General features: G+C 37.1%; 1 protein-coding gene across 8 annotated transcripts in view; it reads right to left on the reverse strand.

Annotated features, from left to right (window-relative positions):
- Nucleotides 1–20,020, reverse strand: part of SOCS5 (suppressor of cytokine signaling 5) — a 69,962-nt gene that overhangs the window by 47,098 nt on the left and 2,844 nt on the right. For 3 of the 8 annotated variants that reach the window (XM_072635684.1, XM_072635681.1, XM_072635683.1), the window contains exon 2: nucleotides 16,869–16,974. The exons of 3 other annotated variants lie outside the window; for them this stretch is intronic. The gene's annotated coding sequence lies outside the window, so the exon portion shown is untranslated. 2 more of the 8 variants (XM_072635685.1, XM_072635688.1) reach the window with 1 other exon arrangement.

A 20,020-nucleotide genomic window follows, 5' to 3' on the forward strand; every position in this document is an offset into this window, starting at 1 on the left:
ATGATCACATAGTCAATAAGTATCTGAGGCCAGATATCAATTCACATCTTCCTGACTCCAGGTCATGTGCTCTATCCACTGAGCCACCAATTTCATAATTAACGTACTGGCAAACTTCTTAGAGTAAATCATTATGCTAGTCTGGCTGATTACCTAAAAAAGATTTCGAAAATGCTGGCCAGGCTGAGTTTACATATATGGCCATGGAACAAAGTCAACTGGTCCATACAAAAATCAAATCTGAAATATTGACCTTACTGACACCATGATGTAACCAAACAAAGAAAACATACTCAACTGGTAATCAGTTTTTTAAAACAGTTTTGTGGCATTTTAAAAATACTTGTCACCACAAAAGGACTAAGATAACAACTTTTTGTCCTGCCATTCAACTGATACACATTACCAAAATCTTGCTTGAATTTCTGCCACAAAAATATGTGCTTCATATTAGACTGTGATTATAATACAAGTTAGTGGGGTCAAGGAAAAGGATCTATTCAAATAAGAGACAGTCGGCCCCCAACATACTATCTCAATCTTTTTGGTATAATGTTCTAAGTTTATTATAAATAGGGCTCATAGGCACTTAATATTTGATTGTTAAAAGATAATCATTGAGAGCTCTGGCTAACTTTTCTCCTTAAAAAAAGTGGTCTTTCATGTGTTTTTTTAATTGCATTCATTTCCCAATAAGAATCAAGTCAAAATTAAATGAAAAGCTAATTGAAATTGACAAAGTAACAACTTACAACAATTTATACATCATTTCATGCCCACAATGCACCACTTCCCTACCTGGGGAAGGCTTGTATTTCCATCCTTTTGAACTTTGTAACCAAGACTATTCATTGTAGCTAATTTAAATTTAGCTACCTTTTAGAATTGTTTTCATTTATGTGACTGAAATTTTTGTTTATACTGTTCACTTAGCTCTCATCACTCTGTATCATACTTCACAGAAGTCTTTTCATGCTTATTTGAATTCTCCCTAATGATCATTTCTTACTGTACAATAGTATTGCCTGCCATTCACACAGCACAATTTGTTTGGTTGTATCTTGACTGATGGGCAGTCACTTTGTTTCCAGTTTTTTGCTATCACAAAAAGTGCTACTATATTTCTAGTGCACCTGTGACCTTTCTTTCATTAACCTCCTTGTGTTATGTAGCTAGTAGAGAAATCACTAGATTTAAAAAGTTACTTTTCTCTCATAATTCTAAACTTTTCCAGTATGGTTAGATCAATGCAGAAGTCCATCAATACTGTATTACAGTAGCAGTCTGCACCTTTGCAAAAAAAAAAAACAAAACTTTTTTTGAGCATATATAAATCCACTGCTGTACTAATACATTACATATACTTTAAAACATAAAAAAAGATGAAGCAGACATAATAAACCATATTTTATAAATTATTAATGGTACAAAACTGTGTTTAAAAATTGTTAATATTTTTGGTGATATCACTTTGAATATATTTCATTATTTATGAAAAGCTTGGTTTAACACTGTGATAGACACTTGAAGGTTTAGTTCTAAGTTTATTTTATTTCAATACTTAGTTTTAATAAGTATCAAAGCAGAAAAAGATACTTCACAAAGATAACTTAGATTCTAATGGAAATGCCCCCTGCTGGCTTCATTTACTAAATCATGACAATCATGCTGTGATCAAATGAGAACCATACACATGTAAAGTGCTTCACAAATCTTTAAGCACTATATAAATGCAACCTACTCTTATGAAAACTCCTCACAAACCCTTTGGCTCTTAACTGCTGGCTACTTGCGCTAATTCCCTACACGCCTTATGCAGCAGGAACAGTTTTTCTAACCCCTTCCCCCATTGCAGGGTATTGAAACCATCTTAAAAATTTGATTGGGTCAAGAAACTAAGGCTTAAATTCTTGATATCATTTCCTAGTTGCCCAAGTACAAAAAAGTCAAAAGGAGCTCCAAGCTCCTTCTCGGATGGTTGGCAGACCACACAACGGGCAGCTCAAGCAAGGAAACAGCCACTAGTTGAATAAATGCAAAGTATTCTCAATGCATATATGCATATCTTCCTCTTGCTATGGCTAAGTAAATATCTTCTCTATTAATGTGATGAATGGCCCTCAAGTATAATTTTGTTTCAATACTAAACCTAAATTACCAGGGAACTGACTTAGTCACTCATATCCAACCCACAATACCTAGGATAAAGGACTTTAATCAAAGCTATTTGATACAAAAAATATTTCATCCTATTAACAGTCTTTTTTCTATTAAGGGATATCCCTCGGTTCTAAGGTTTTAGGAACTGGTAGGTATATCTATTCTAGCTATATATTCTTCATTAATGAATGATTTTGGATCATATTACTTCTTATTTTTGTCTTTCTAGGAGGAAGAGTTCTAATTCTAGTTTGAGGAAAAACAGCAGCTCCCTAAACAACTGGATCATTATGGCTACCCTTATCTGGACTTAAACCTTATGCACAATGACTAAACAAAAGACCTAAACATTCAAATGATCTATGATCTCATTAATGTGAATATTCTTTCCAAAGAAGCAGGTCATAACTTGATCATTCCAGCTTATCCTACGTGACTCTTATCCAAGTTCTTCCATAAGTTCACCCCTAGAATTCCACCCAACATGCTGGGAGTCATCCTCAATTTCATAAGCCCATGGGATTCAACTTCTAAAGGTAGAAGGGGATTTCAAGATACTATCTACTTCAAATCTCTTATTTTACTGATGAAGTAACTGAGGCCTAAAGAAGAAAGTTAACTTTTCCAAGGTCATACAGGTTTTAAGTTTTAAGACTCCAGTATAAATGGAATCTGATTCCAAATCTGGTACTAATGGAACACACAGGTTGACCATGATCATCCATTACCATGGCCAAGGGAGGATATTTTCTATTCTGTTTCCGACACTTTTTAAAACTCAGCAGAAAACTAGAAAAAAGCTTCAAAAAACTTTTACCATGACTCTCAGGTCCCTTTCCTAGGTAATAATGAAAAACCTGTAAGTAGTTTTAATTAATTTTAACTTTTCCCTAAATAGGCTTGCCAATAATAAAATATACAAAAAGACTATCTTTTACAGTTTATCTTCATTTTTCAATTTTTTTTTAAGCTACCAGGAAAAGTAAACTTAATAAATACCTTCCAGGTTGTTTAGAAAAATAAGTTACAGGATATGAACCTTCAACACAATGTGCATATTACCCCAATCAGAAGAATGTCATTTTTTTTTTAACATTTCTATTTATAGTTTTGAGTTCCAAATTCTATCCCTCCTTTACTTCCTTCCAGATATGGTAAGCAGATATAGGTTATACATGTGCAATTATGTAAAACATTTCCATATTAGTTATTTTGTTCAAGAAGACTCAAATAAAAGAAAAAGAATGAAAGTGGAAAAAAAAAGTATGCTTCAGTTTATATTCAAATGATATCAGTTCTTTCTCTGGAGGCAGATAGTGTGCTTCATCATTAGTCTTTTGGTATTGTCTTGGATCATTGTATTGCTGACCAGTTAAGTCATTCCTAATTCTTCATTCTACAGTATTACTGTTATTGTGTACAACATTCTCCTGGTTCTGTTCACTTCACTTTGCATCAGGTAATGTAAGTCCAGTTTTTTTCTGAAATCATCCTGCTTGTCATTTCTTATAGCACATTAATATTCCATTACAATCATATACCACAGTTTGTTTACCTATTCCCCAACTGAAGGGCATCCCTTCTATTTCCAATTCTTAGTCATCACAGAAAGAGCTGCTATAAACATTTTTTTAACATATAAGTCCTTTTTAATTTTTTGGGATGTCTTTGAGATATAGATTTAGCAGTGGTATTACTGGATTAAAGGTTTCATAGCCCTTTGGGCATAGTTCCAAATTACTCTCCAGAATGGTTGGATCAGTTCATAACCCCTCCAACAGTGCATTAGCTATTCCTAATCTTACTTTTGTTTCTGTTAACTTTAACTTGGGAGTTTAAAAATTACTAATTTTTCTTAAAATATTTTATAAAAGTCTACATAAATCATATTCACTTGTTCAAATTTTAATACATATTTGCTATTCAAAAGAACTTTAGGTATGATTTCTCTTTAAGAGAAAATATTCTTGTTTTCTCCTAATAGGTTTTCTCTGATTAAGTTTTCCATCATCAATACAAACAAATGAACATCGGGGTGTAGCATAAGAAGCAATGGACTTAATGTCTGCAGGACCTGTGATAAACTCCAACTCAGACAATTACTAGATGGATGACTATGGGCTGTAGCTAGGTGGCACAGTAGATAGAGTACTGGGCTTGGAGACAGGAAGATTCATCTTCATGAGTTCAAATCTGGCCTCTCAGACACTTACTAGCTATGTGACACTAGGCAAGTCACTTAACCCTGTTTGCCTCAGTTCCTCAACTGTTAAATGGGCTGAAAAAAGAAATGGTAACCCACTCCAGTGTCTTTGCCAAGAAAACCCCAAATGGGGTCATGAAGAGTCAGACACGACTGGAATGCTTCAACAACATGACAATGGGCAAGCTACAATCTCTTGGGAGTTCTCAGTTTTCTAAATCTGTAAATTGTACATAATACGTAATTCCTTCAAGGAACAATTACAAAGACAAACGTGCGGTTAGGTGAGAGATCATCTGGAAAGGGTTAAAGGCATAAGAGTAAGCTGGTGACTCACTGTTCACCTAAGAGAAAAGACAGATCAGCTGTCTTTCTGGGGCACACCAAATATAAAAGAGAATAGACTTGTTACAACAAATGACCACTACCAACATCTGAATATTCACTTGAGCACAAATGATGCTACCAGAAGGAAATTAGAAGCTATTACCAAAGATTATTAAGTCTTAGGCAAAAAACTAAAGACAATAAAGTCTTTATTCTTATTACTAATGCCCATCTAGGGCAAGGGATGCAAAACAGAAAAGTACATTTGAGAGGTGAACAACTGATTAAGAAGGTGGTGTCTGAGAAAGAGAATTTAAATTTCTACAGTTTGAAATATAGGAATGACAGGGACTGAGTATATTTAACAAGAACTGATTAGAATTTGTTTGACCAATGTCTTGAAAAATCTAATCAAATGGACTTTAAACTTAAAGGGAAGAAAGAGGGAGGTAAAAATTATTTACTTATCAAGCTAAAAACCAGAATATTGCTACAATGTAGGAATAGAACTTGTTACACCCAAAAGCTCATAGGACCACAAAATTTAAAAAAAGGAGTTAAAAAAAACCAAGGTCTCAAAAAGAAGCAAGGAGTACCACCATAAATTGAGAAGCTGATTAATGTGAGGAAACTGAGGTGGCAGTGACCACAAATACTCTTCTACACCTTGGAATTGTGACCAAGGCCTCTGCTCCGCTATGGTCACAAGTGCTAGTGCTCCTCTTCACCCCTGAACCACAATTGGAACTGCCTATGTATGGAATATGTAACAAGGTCTTGCACCCAGTGCCAGCAAACAGTTCTCTGTAATCAGTTCCAGACCAGTTCTAAGATTCCCTTACCATTCCCAACCTGGGTTGAAAACTCCCTGCTGCTGTCTGTCTCCCTGCTGCTAGTGATGCTGTCCCACACACTGCACGCCAACCCCAACCATGGTGCCACAGGACTCGTTTGCTGACCTCCCAAATTGTGTTGGGCAAAAATGTCTTACCCAACCTCTACAGACTCTGCCACGCCAGAACTCAGTTTGAGGCATTAAAGTTGTTTGAAGGGGTATGTTGGGAGAGTTCTGCTGAATTGCTGCCTCTTCACCATATTGGCTCGGCTGTTATAACTTCTTGATTTGCCTTAATGATCATTTTTGAGAAAAATTAATATTATATTATGTTAAAAACTTAATTTGTGATCCACCCTCTTCCTCTTATTTGTTAAAATGCAATTTTTGAAAAGGTCAATCAATCTCTTAAGGACAAAGATGAATGTTAAGATTAGCTCCTAGCCCCTAAGGCACAAGTTAGTTAACTTTGGGCAGGACCCCACCCAACTAGGAGCCGGAATTTCAGTTTAGAATTTCAAGAGAATCCAGTCAGGGTGAGCCTTTGCCGATGGGAACCTCCAGTCCCAGATCCCCTCTGCTGGAGTTTAAGGCAACTCAGCTCACCAAGGATAAAGCTAGCTAGAGAGATCCAGATAGAGATGGCTTCCTCCACCTACATGCCTTGAGGCTTCTGAGTCTCAAGATCAAGCCACATTCTCAGCAGGAGGAGCTGAGCAGGTGGACTTTTAGTCCACCATCTCATTAAATGTTCACCACTCAGGGTTGATTTTTCACTTGTGTCTTTCAAAAGGGATTTAGGCCATTTCGATGTCATCCCTTGCCATTACTGGTTACAAAGAGAAACCACTGACCATCAACTCATTGATTGATGGCTGCCTAATTAATAAACTGACAATTAATTACAAAGAAACTGTCTCTCAGAGTTATTCTTTTGTCACAATTTCAGCCTTCAAAATATAGAGAAGCCAACAAAAAGAAATTGTTCCATATTTAATTCTCAGTGACAGAGTTACTTTATGGAAAATTTTATGGGAACCTAGGGGAGGAAGTGGGTAACCATTTTAGAATATATAGCACAGAAGAAAGACATATTCACACACCCTAAATTTTAGTAGAGCATACTTCAAAGGGTTAAGAGGAAAGAAATCTAAGATTCCCATGGGCTAAAATTCTAAAAGGGAAGCTCAAGAATAAACATCTGAAGACACCAAGAGAAATTCTGATAAAGACAAAAGAAAGTATCTGAAAAGACCCCAATATAGATGAAGGTAATTCCATAATCAACCTAGATTAACTCCTATAGAAGATGGAAGTAAGAGTCACATAAAGGATGAACACAAAGGTATGATACAATACTTGTAAGAAGAATATCAGGGTCCCAAAAGCTCTGAATAAGCTAAGTAAGACTGGTAAAGGAAGCTAAAGGGAACAAAAAAATTTTTTTGTTGTCATTTTAAACATAATAGGAAAAAGATAAAGAAAAGACAAGGAAGATCTTTGTTCAAAGTTAAGCAGTATCACAATAAACAGGTAATAGAGGAAAGGTAAATGATTTGCTATGTATTTTGCTTCTGTTATCTGTTAAGGAAAATGAACCTATTATAAAGCAGGATAAAAATGGCTAATAATCTAAAAGGAGCAGAAGCAGGCTGAAGGACAAATATCTCATTTCCATGCAGACCTAGGGGCAATGAGTGCAAGTTTCAGGTTAAGTTAAGCTTGGTGTCAGGTTATATGAACTGATGTAGAGTCAGTGGGCAGAATCAGAAGAACAATTCATATAATAGTAGAGGTTTTTTTTTTTCTTTGAAGGGGAACAGGGGTGAAGAAGGGAGGGGGCAAAGATAGGGTGATCTCCCCCCCCCCAAAAACAATAAGACAAAGTGAAAACCAGAAGGAAATTACAATCAGAGCAGCTCTGCAGGTTACACACTCAATTTATCCAGAATTAAAAAGAAAAGCAAGCTATACATAATACAGATTTTCAGTTTGAGGAACAATCCCCTCCTGTTCTTAAGTGTATTGTAGAAATGCTTGTTTTTATTGAGGGTTTAAATTCAGATTAAAAACAAATGCTTTTTCAAAACAAAAAAATAGTTGGCGATGGCTGTCAAAACATTAGTAAGGGGAGAAATCTCCAGGGGTGTGGGCCACAAAAGCTACCAGAAAGAACAAAGTCTGTCAATCAGTCAATAAATATTTAAGAGCCTGCCAAGTGTCAGGAACTGTCCAAAGTGCTAGGGATACAAATAGGAAACAGACCCTGTTGTCAAGGAGCTTACATCTACTGAGGTAAGACATACAAAAAGAAGCTGAAAAGCGGAGAGGGAGAGAAGGGTACCTAGGCAGCACAGGGGCATGGTGGAAAAGTCCAAAGAAATCCAAAAGAGCTGTAGGTAGGTAGAAAATAAAGAGAAGAGTAACCAGGGACCCCTCCTTAAATAAGAAGTTTTGCAGTTCATTATTCCATCCTCAAATGAGAGTACTGATGACATGTTGAGTGCTAAGGCTGATCAGATCTTGCAGCATAAAGAAATTTTTTAATGATGAGGTTCCAGGGAGCAAATTGGAAAAGTCCAAATAAGTCCAAAAGAGTGTATTCTGAACAAAATGAAAAGATTGCTGAACTGGTCTCCCTCCTAAAATGGAAGTTTTAGAGTTCATGTACCAAAGATTTTCCCTTCAGGATGTAAAAAGGATAGGCATAACTTTGTTGTGCAGTTGTTTTTCAGTGATGTCTAACTCTTCATGACCCTATTTGGGGTTTTCTTGCAGAGATACTACAGTGGTTTGTCATTTCCTTCTCCAGCTCATTTTATAAATGAGCAAACTGAGGCAAAAAGGGTTAAAGTGACTTGGCCAAGGTTACACAGCTATTAAATGTTTGAGGTCAGAAATGAACTCAGGAAAATGAGTTTTCCTGACTCCTGGTTTTGCACTCTATCCACCATACCACCGAGCTGCCGAGGTAACTTTTGCAGTGACCTAAATAAAGTGCATTATGTTTGGTCAATCTGTGCTCAAAAGCACAGAATGGTATCTGTCCTAGAAAAAGCTTGAAGACCACCTCTCTATTTTCTAAGTTATCTGAGAGAAAAAAAATATTCTTTTTGTAATGGGGGCAATCCAGTGAACCCTCCCCCTCCCCTTCCCATCCTTTCTGTGGGACCCATTTATGTTCTCGTTTAGTACTGAATGGAAATCTAAGGCCAACACTGCAAACCTGGGGGCAGTAGCCCTACTCTCTTCCATGGGAGGGTTGTTGTGTCAATTTGGCTTTTTGTCTTTTGTCACTTTCACAATTGTGCTGCAGCTCAGAATGGTTTGCACATGGTTGTAAGAGCAAGGACTCCTCCATGGGAGCCTGAGGCAGGATCTAAAAGCTTCCTCTTTGCTTTGTTTCTTCATGAGAGATAGACTTTTTAGGAGTGAGTGGTTACCTTGGGAATATTCAAGCGTTCTTAGTGTTAGATGTGTAACATCTAACACCTCAACAACTACTATGGCCTTTCTTCAAAAAGATTAACAATGACAGATGAATGAGCACAACCCATGATCTGCCTAGGCAGAAAACATGGACTTTGAGGGAGTTCAAACAGTAAAGAGCCAGAAGAAGACAAAATTTCTAAGGCATCTGTTCTGGGGGAAAAATTTTTTTTCATATTTTGATGTTTTTGGTATCAACCTCCTGAAATAGTATAATCAGAATTAAGTTACAGTTTTATGTTTAAGTTTTTATCAATGACTACTTATGAATCTCTTATGGGGAATAAATTACTGTCCTACGGGGAGCAAGGGGTGGGGGTGAAAAGGAGGAACCAAGATACCCAGACTCAATGGCCTCTGAAGTCCCTTCCAACTTTAAATATGTGATCACAAGGCCACCCCCATAGTTCAGATTCTCAACAGCTTCTGCCTAGAATATTGTAATAACCACCAATTGGGCTCCTTAACTTTCTAGCATACCATAGACATAAGCACCAAAAATCTTCAATGTCTACTTACATCCTCGAGTATCAGATACAAACACCTCAGCTTATTCTTTAAGGTCCTCTCCAATCTGGCTCCAATCTACCTTCCCAAACATTTCATAACATTATCCATCACATACTTATGGTGTGTGGTGGAAAGAGCTCTGGGCTTAGAGTCAGGATGACTGTGGTTCAAACTCTACCTCAAAATGAGCTATGTGAACCTGGGAAAGTCAGCTAACCTCTCTGCACCTCAGTTTCCTTATCTGGAAAATGGGAGGGTAGGATTTAAACCTCCATTTAAAGGGGAAATCTCAGTCTAGAACATCTCATTTTGCACTTGGCTACACAATTCTAGGACATCTGACTTTTCTACCAGGAAGCTCTTTATTGGGAAAACCTCATCATCCTATCATACTCCATCAGTTCTAGCACTCTACCTCATCACCACCCTCGCCCCTCTAACTGGAGGGCAGATCCACGAATTCCAAACTTCCACTGAAGGAGGGAGCTCAGCTCAGAATATCTCATCTCTCACCTGGCTGCTCTATGCAGCAACTTTTCTACTATTTCCCCTTGTTAGATAGCTTCTCCCACTCCCACTCCCACTCCCTCCTTTCAGTATCCATTTATGTGTTATCTTGTCCCACCAGATTTAAGCTCCTTGAGGGCAGGGGCTGTCTTTCTTTTTTTAGTATTTGTATCCCCAATTATTAGCAAGAGCCTAGAACACAGCAGACATGTGGAGCAGTGGATAGAGTGCTGAGCCTGGAGTCAGGAAGACTTGAGTTCAATTATCACCACAGATACTTAACATCTATGTGGGCAAGTCACTAAACCTCTGTTTGCTCAAGTTTCCTCAAGTTTAAACAATAAAAGCAACTCCTCCCAGGGTTGTTTGGGATCAAATAAGATGCTTGATATTTGTAAAGTGAATTATAGAAATGCTTACATTTCTTTCCTATTTAATGACTTCTAAGGTGCCTGGTCTTGAAGGGGCAGGTAGCTGGTACAGTGGATAGAGTGCCAAACCTGGAGTCAGGAAGGCTCACTTCCCTGAGTTCAAATCTGGCTTCAGACACTTCCGAGCTGCGAGACCCCGGGCAAATCACTTAACCCTCTTTGCCTCAGTTTCCTCACCTGTAAATTGAGCTGGAGAAGAAAATGACAAATCTCTCCAGTATTTTTCCCAAATGGGGTCATGAAGAATCAGAAACAACTGAACAACAACAAAAGTACTGTGGCTCTAAATCTATGAAACTACTCTACATCACAGCTAAACTGGATTAGTAGACTTTTCCTCAACCAAACTTGCCACCTCCTGTCTCCATGCAATTGCACAAGCCATCCCCCATCTCTGCCACCTCTCCTGAAATGTATTACCTCCTCATTGATACCTCTTAGAATCTTCATTTTCCTTCAAAATTTGGTTCGATTGCCACCTCCTCTACAAAGCCTTCCCTGAACTACCTACAGTATGTTGCCTCTCTTTTCTTTGGAAAAAAAGGACTCTCTTTTTTGCCACTGGATCTCTAGCATCCAGTAAGCATTTAATGTTTGTTGAACTATATTACTTAATTTGTTAATCTACTACATAAATGAATACAAAAATTTTTTTGGGTATTATTTTTGGTCATATAAATTAAAAAGGTTTACAAAGTGAAGATATAAAAGTCTCTCTGGACTATCTCTCTAAATAGATCTATAACATCTCTCTCTGTATTGAGAAAATTAAAAAACCAGCTTTCCCACCCCCTTAAAAGTATATGCCCTTACATAATATCCATTGCTAATATTCAGTTCACAACTCACTATTTAATTTTAAATTTACTTTATTCCATTGTACAGCCAACTACCTTAGCAGAGTAGGTCTTTAAAACTCCATTACTTTTTCCACTCAAAAGGGCTGTGAGCAGCCAGAAATACTCTCTCTTTTCTGAAAATACTTTGAACCTCTCTCATGACAATGACATCATATTTTATAATAGTTACTTCAAAAAGCACCTATGTAGTATCTATTATATGCCAGGCACTGCCAGATGTGAGAAATACAAATATCAAAGTGAGACAATCCCTGCCCTCAAGGAACTCACAGTCTAGTAGAGAATGAAATAAGTTCATAGATAAATCAATACAAGAAATATGCAAAATACAAGGTGGGAGAGGGCATTAATAACTGGGGGAAATCAGAAAAGGTCTCTTACAGAACAGAGGTGGCACCTGAACACTGAGAGCAAGGCAACCTGAGAACCAGGGGCTGGCGTATGCCAGCTGACTCAAGGAAATGACCCCACTTCCTCTCACACCCATTGCCATCACCCAGGGATACTGTGGAGAAGGAGCTAGTCAAGCTAAAGTAGATTTAGATTGTCAACTACTTGAAGGCAAGGGCTATCCTTTGCCTTTTTCTATAACCCTAACCTTTAGCACAGTGCCTAGAACATAGGTGCTTAATAAATGCTTACTGATTGACCGTCTACTAAAGTAACAAGGGACCTTGTTAACAGAAAGAAAGTGGTGTGTGTGAATAAATCCACAGCCATCTTCTTTCAGAGACCAACAGAAACAGACCAAGACCCTGAATTCAAGAACCCTAGGAATAACAGTGGTCCCCTCCTCTTTTCTCCACCCTTCTCTCCCCAGACCACCATTTCTGCTTTCAGCCAGGACCTCAGAGCCATCACTGAAGGGATCAAGTTGTGGAGAAAGTGTACATAAACCAAAAACACCAATCTCTAATTAACTGCCACTAACAGCCAGGTAAAATCAAGCCAGAGTCCTGATCATGTCAACATCCCCTAGGTGGGCCTGTTTGTAACCTTATCTTTGAAGCCATCATCTATGGAAACAAACCCTAGGGAGATGCTTCTCCACCTCTTCAGCAAATAGCTACTAACAACCCAGAAAAAGAAAGTTCTTGACATCAAGGTCCTTGATACTGTCAAATGGTTTGAAATCAAAAATGATTTTGTCAGTGGAAACAACATTAAAGAAAATGCAACAACATCTGCAATAATGCTACACCCTAAGGATCACAGGACTTTTCCATCTGACTCGCAGCTGAAACGTTCTACATCAGTTAGCTCTACTATTAGAATATGAACTCCTTGAGGGCAGTGTCCACTTTTCTATTTGTATCCCTGGTGCTTTGCACATTGTGAGTACTTAATAAATGCCTTCTCATTCATTCATTAAGTAGGAGTTCTAAGAGGCAGAATTGAAAAAGGAGAACATTCCGGGCAAAGGGCGCAGTCTACACATGGAAACAGTGTCAAGAGTTGAAATGTCATGAGTGGGAAGCAGCAAGTAACCCCATTTGGCTAGAGTGCCTGAGGGAGGATGTATAATCAATCAAAAAAGACAGGCTACAACAATCTTCAGCAGAGCTTTAAAGACTAAGAGAAGAGTTTGTATTTTAACTTCAAGGCACCAGGGAGCCACTGAAATTCATTAAGTGTCATCATTCCCTTAAATTTAGGAATTCGGCAGGTGTGTGGAAGACAGATTTTAATGGGAAAGCTTTGAGGCAGGGCAAAAAATTAGGAAGCTAGTGCAATAATCTAGGCAGAAAGTAGTTTTTGTGCAAGTAGAAAGAAGGAGATGGATGTTAGAATTGTTAAAGAGGTGGCGTTAACAAGACTAATAAGCCAGTGATTGCTGAAGAAGTATTAAAGACAGGAGAGCCAGGATGACTCCTGGGTTTCAAATATGGATAACGGGAAGGTGACATCCTCAAGATAAATAAGAAAGTTAGATTAGGGGACAGGTTAAGTTTTGGGGAAAGGATGCTGGATTTGAGATGCTTATGGTAAACTGAAATGGAGAATTGTCTAGCAGGCAGCTGCAGCTGTGTGACTAGAGCATAGGAGATAAAAGACCTATTTTAAACGGAGATGAGAATCACCACATAAATTGATATAAAACTAAGTAAAAAACTAAATAAAAGAGTGTAGGCAGAGAAATGGGAAGGACCAAATCCTGAAATCCTCATATGGAAGTTGGAGACACGTGTGATGCACTTACAATGGAGACGGAGAAGGACCAGTCTGACATGTAGGAAGAGAAACACAACAGAGGAGTATCACAAAAATGAAGGGAGGAGCAAATGGGAGTGGGGAGGGGGTATGAATCAAGAATGTCAAAAGGCTAAGTGTGGCTAAGAACAAAGACACATGAGAAAACGCCATTGGATTCAGCAAAAGAATAAAAATGCTTTAAATCACTGATGACTTTGGAGAGAGCAAATAATAGGAACATAAGACAGATTGCAAGAGATTGTAAAGTGAGGAGAGAAACTAGAAGCAAGAATATAGGCAACTTTTTCTAGAAATTTGATTGTGAAAAAGAAAGGATATTATTTCCTCTACTAGAATTGTAGGCTACACAAGGACAGGTATCTTTTCTAATTATTTCTGTATTCCTCACTGTGCATGACAAAGAAAAAGATAGCTCAATGGTAAGGAACCTCCTTCTATATCAATATGGATTGACAACTGTTCTGCAATTTAAAATTTTTTTAAAGTTGAGTAGAGAGGAAGAAATGTGAGGTTAGATGATTTGTTCAGGGTCAAGGACAGGCAGAACTTTAACTTGTCTTCTTGACATAGGGACCGGCTATCTAGCCATGTACCAGATTGTTTCTAATATGCCTAGCAGACAGGAGCTAAATAAACTTTTGTAGAATAAATCCCTTGGATGAGAAGACTGAAAATATTTTTACACCTCCCTCTCCCCCCTTGGTCTTTGGAACATGGTTTTATTCAAATAAGATTAATGTGTGTGTACAGTAGTAAAGTGGTATACAAATAGTATTATTTATAATTTCAAGAACAGATATACCTATGCTCAAAAAATACATCCAAATACCACTTATGCATAGTTTTGGAATTATCCTCATCACTGCTTCCCCTCCCAGGGTTAGGCAAGAAGTAACTTTATGATTCATCTCATCAAATACAAGAATGTCAATTTAATTTTGAGTTTAAATAGTCTATAAACTAAATGCTTAAAAAACTCATTACCGAGCCTACAGTAACAGATGACTCCATAAACATACCAGGAGATTCAAGTTGGCAAGGCAAGGGTGTCATGCATTATCTTAATTTAATTCCAACAAAGTTTCTCAGCTCTTATTAAGGAAAAGGTACTTTGCTGAGGGAGGCACTGGAGTACAAAAGTGGGGAAAAAACAACAGTCCCTGCTTCCAATGTGTTTACAGCCGAGTAGGAAGAATAAGAATAATTTAATAGAAAATATCAAGGATCTATGTTTCTTTCCATTAAGTGTGAAGGTTCTTAATCTGGGGCCAACAATTTCAAAAAAAAAAACAAAACAATGAAACATTTTGATACTTCTATTTCAATCTAATCGGTTTACTTTGTAATTCTTTGTATTTGTAATGGACAAATAGATGGGGCAATGGATAGAGTAACAGGCCTAGAGTCAAGAAAACCTAAGTTCAAAACCAGCCTTAGTCACTATCTGTGACCCTAGTCAAGTCACTTAATGCTGTTTCCCTCAGTTTCCTCTTCTATAAAGAGGGAATAATAACAGCACCTATCTCCCATGGTCACTGTGAGGATCAAATAAGATAATAAATGTAAAGTGCTTAGCACAGTTCCTAGAACATAGTAAATGCTATATGTGTTTTTATTTTATACATTTTTAAAGCATTCTGAGGTTCACAAGCTTCATCAAATTGCCAAAGGAGGCCCTGACACAAAAAAAGTTAAGAACCTCTGCATTAGCATGAAGCATACACACAGGAAGCTATTAAGTGATACTATCTTTAGGGAAAAAGACAGGTTTCAATTACTAATATGTAGTAAAGGGGACATATGGAAGAACTCTGGAGAAATGGGAAGTTCAAAGGGAGTTCTTTCCTAGCAAAAAGATTTCTAAAGGGTACCCTGGACAGAGTGCATAGAGACTATGGACACTGAGCTATCAATAATTATAGGGGGCATTCCAAAGGCCTAAGAGGATACCCAATGCTGGGTAAGCCCCTATGCTGTTTCTATGGGATATTAACGAGTTCATTTCACAAAGTATAACAAAGCCTTGGTTAGGCACTTTTGGAAAAAAGACCCATAACAAATGATAATATCTCAGAATCACTAAAGTATTTAATAAATGTTTATTAAAATGGATCAAACTGATGAAAACACAAAAAAATTAGCAAGAGGAAGGAGTTTACCCAGAGGGTGATTTTAGACAAAGAAGCAATAAGGTAGCAGTTTGGAAAGTAAAGGACTTGCCAGCCATAAGACCAGGTAAGTCTTTGCTTTATTTCTTTGAATATGTTTTCACTGGCAAATTCAAAGTTGTTGACTGATTTTTCACTAAGAAGAATTAAAATGCACCTTTCCCTAAGGCTAATATGAACAACCAATTCAGGATAATTACCCTTCAAGATTATTTGTTCTAAGAAAGCTCAAAAATTATCCTTATTTTTAAAGAAAATTTAAGGTTACAAAAATCTAAGTTTCATCAGGCATACTATATGAAAATAAAAACTTTAAAAATCAGATTAAGTTAAGTTATATCATATCCTAGGTTACCAAGCACTAACTTTAACTCAGGAGGTTGTAATGCCAATGATCCCAAATTTTATATCCATATGGACATAACAGACCATTTCATATGTTCCACTTAAATAATACACTGTTCCACAGTCTTCATTCCTAACCTCCATGTGAACATTTGTCCTCATAATTTTGGAAAGAGGTAGATTCACACTTTGATAACTTTTTTTTCTTCTAACTTAAAATGACTGGCATCTGTCTAGCCTAAAGAAAAAGATTAAATTAGGTAGGATAAACAATGTAAAACATTGTTTTATTAAAGCACAATGACATCAAGCATTTTTTTTAAATTTTCCATCCCCAATTAGCTTATGTATCCATGACTTTATACATGATTGACATACTATCTAGAAGATAATTATTCTTCTGTTCATTTTTATGATAAACCATACAACATGATGGAAGCTGGTTATAAAGTAATTTATTTTATACCATGGAATTAGATACCACACCAAAGGGCAAAATGAGCCAACTTATTGGGAAAATGAACTATGTACAATTCAATATAATGTGGTATTACTGGTTTCCTGAAACTTGTATCTAACAAGCTTTTAAAACCCCCAATTTTTATGTCACACAGTTAATATGCTAGGTTCCTCAAAGAAAGAGACTGAATCTCCTCTTTCCTCAGCAAAATGCCTTGGGGTAGTGTCATGAAACTTGCTGATATTTAATAATCAAATGGTTGTAAACTACAATAAAATTGTAACCTTTAACTTAACATCTGAATGTAAGACGAGTTCATTAATTTTCAGTTTAATTAAACAAGAACTTATTTTAAATACCTTATATATCCAAGGCTGGGATGTAAAGACAAAACTTTAAAAGTTCCTAACTTCAAGAAGCTTGCTTCATACTGAGGAACGCACATCAATTGATAAATGAGATATTCTGAAGGAGAGATCAAATAACAAGCAGGGTGATCAGGAAAGGTTTCCTTAAAGGAAATTAGGAATTCTAAAACATACCTTATCTTAGAAACTATAGGAAGCCACTGAAAATTCTTAAGCAGGGAAGTAACATACTCAAACCCATGCTTTTGGAAAATTATTCTGACAACTAGGCAGAGCATAGAATGTGGATGAAAGAAAGACCCTGACCTAGAGTAATTGTCCATTTAAGTGGAGTCAGATTCCAGAGAAGTTGTGAAGACAGAATCAACAAGACAGGCAATTTATTTGACATGGAATATCTGTGTATGTGTCACTGAATTTAAATTCTTTGGAGACAGGGACTGTTTCGGTTCTGTCTGTACAGCTAGGATCTAGCATGGTTCTTCATTCATACTAAGTACTAAATAATCCCTGATGAATTTAACCAATGGAGATTGGAGTTCAAGAAAGAGACAAAGGCTGGATATATTAGATTTGGAAGTCATATGCAGAGAGATAATTATACCCACAGAAGGAGACGAGAAAGTGAAGAAAGAAGGCATATAGAGAGAAAAGGGCCCAGGACAAAGGAATGATAAATAAAAGTCAGTAATAGCTAGCCAAGAACACTGAAAAGGAATGGTCAGATAGGAGGAGAATCTAGAAAGTTGAGAGAGAAGAGTGGTTTATTTTTCATCAGGAGGGGAATCTATACCACTTGCCAATGTGGATGGAACAAGTCTGCACCGTATATACCTAATCTTTTTGTCTCTTTCTCCCTTTCCTCCCTTTTCTGCCTCTCTTCTTGTCCTACTCTCTTGCTTAAGCCCAAGAGAAGAATCCATGAGTAATGTTTAGTTTGTCTGGTGTCACTCAAGACTAAAAAGTTATTCCCTTACGAGTTCATCAATATTTAAAAATATAATGCTTTCCTAAGCCCAGAAACAGATATAAAACTAAAACTGTATTGTTAATTGTTTTCTTCTCTGTCTGAATAAAATGTCTCACCTATAAAACAGGCAAAACAAAAGTATTAGAATTGAAAAATACAGAAAGTACATTCAAGGTCATAGCACACATCAAAAGAACCCAAGGAAGCTGCTGCCATGTATGTTACAAAGAACTAGTTAAAACAATGAGCAGGCAATTTCAGCATGATAATAGCTCATATTTATATGGTGCTTTAAGGTTTATATAGCACTGTATGTTCTTTATCTCATTTCATCACATTAAGCATACACATAAAGGTTTCAAGTATAAGAGAAACAAGATGGTAAGTTCTATGTAGAGATAAGAAACCAAGGGTACAATATGAGTGAAAAGTCAAGAGGAAGAGAGTGCAAAGAACTGAGGATCAGCATTAGTAAAACGTTAAAGAGGAGATAGCCATGGACTTACAGAAAAGAAAAGAAACCAAGGCTTTTTTAGGAAATATGTCATTAACCAAGGAGGCAAACTCAGGTTGTCACCATCACTGCAAGCCACTTAGAGCTTATGGCCATGACAGTGTAATACACCTTTGGTACAAATGAATCCAAGAAATACATTTTTAAAAATCAGAACAGCATTTCATATCACTTAACTAAAATCTAACATTTTATCAATAAAATCAGAATAATTTCAGTTTGACAGGTGTCAAAACTTGATGATTTTCTAATGGTCAACATTAGAGAAATAATGCAGCCAGCATCAGAACTTGTATATTCCTAACTTCTGTAACTGAGTTGAATCAAATGGACCTCTTGATCTTACAACCTTTTCTCTTTATCATACCATTTTCTTATTTTAGCTGTTACATATCCTTTGTTCAACCAGGTCCACAACCATGGAGTCATTTTCAAATATGTATTCTCCCTCACCCCCCCTCTCCAAATAGTTGCCAAGTCTCATCAATTCCACAGCCTCTCTTGCCTCTTACCTCTTATGTTTATTCATGCTGCTAACTAGACCAGGGCCTCATCACTTCTTGCCTAGACTACTGCATGTCTCTTAATTGGTCCCCCTATCTCCAGTCCACTATCCACCCCCAGAGATCAAACTGATTTTCCTGAAGTCTTGGAGTCTCACTATGCCAGTCCTCTATTCGAGGAGCTACAGTGGCTCTACTGCCTGTAGGATAAAATACAAATTCCTCCGTTGGCACTGAAAGCCCTTCACAACCTAGCTCTAGCTTACCTTCCTTGGCTTAATGCACATTAATCCCTTTCAGGAACGCTACATTCCAGCCTAAGTGACCTAGTTGGTGTTCCCCATACAGGGCATTCCATCTCCCACCTCTGCCTTTGCAAATACTCTGCCCTTAGCTTGGAACATATCCCTCCTCACCACAGCCTCTTAAAATCCCTGGCTTTCTTCAAGGCTTAGCTTAAACATTACCTTCTCAGAGGCCCTACACTGCTGGAGACCCTCATCTCATGCCCCTCCCATCATCCAAACTAATAACTTTGTGACTATTTTGTATATATTTTATAATCATATACACAATTTTCTCCTCTCTTTTCTTCTCTTCCTCAAAAGAATGTAAACTCCCTAAGAGCAGGAGCTTAAATAACTGCTTTGTCTTTTTACCTTCTGTGTTTAGCACAGTGCCTGGCTTACACTAGGCCTTGATAAATTTTGTCAAATGAACTGAACTGACTTAGTGCTTTAAGGTTTGGAAAGTATTTTCTTCTCAACAACCTAATGAATAAGTATAAAATCTGTTCCCATTTCATATGTAAGTAAGGCAAGGTATGGAGAAGGGAAGGTGACTTAACTGTGATCCACAAAACCAATATTTAATTCTCTAACAAAACTGCTACAAAAAGATCTCCCACAAAACAGGAGACGCTAAGGAAACCAATGGCTCAATAAGCAATCCAGAAAGCATGCAGAAACAAAGAACCATGAGGTTTTAACATGTATGTATATGTGTGTTAAGTAAGCAACAAGCACATTATATTGGATTAAATAAAAGTAACAAGAAACCCATCTAGGATGATGGAATTAAAGGTGGCTAATGCACTCAGCATAACATAAGCTAAGAACATATTTGCTGAATAAATGATTTACACATGTATCTAAAT

The sequence above is a fragment of the Notamacropus eugenii genome, chromosome 1 (genome assembly GCF_028372415.1).
Source record: "Notamacropus eugenii isolate mMacEug1 chromosome 1, mMacEug1.pri_v2, whole genome shotgun sequence".
Classification (NCBI taxonomy): Eukaryota; Metazoa; Chordata; class Mammalia; order Diprotodontia; family Macropodidae; genus Notamacropus; species Notamacropus eugenii.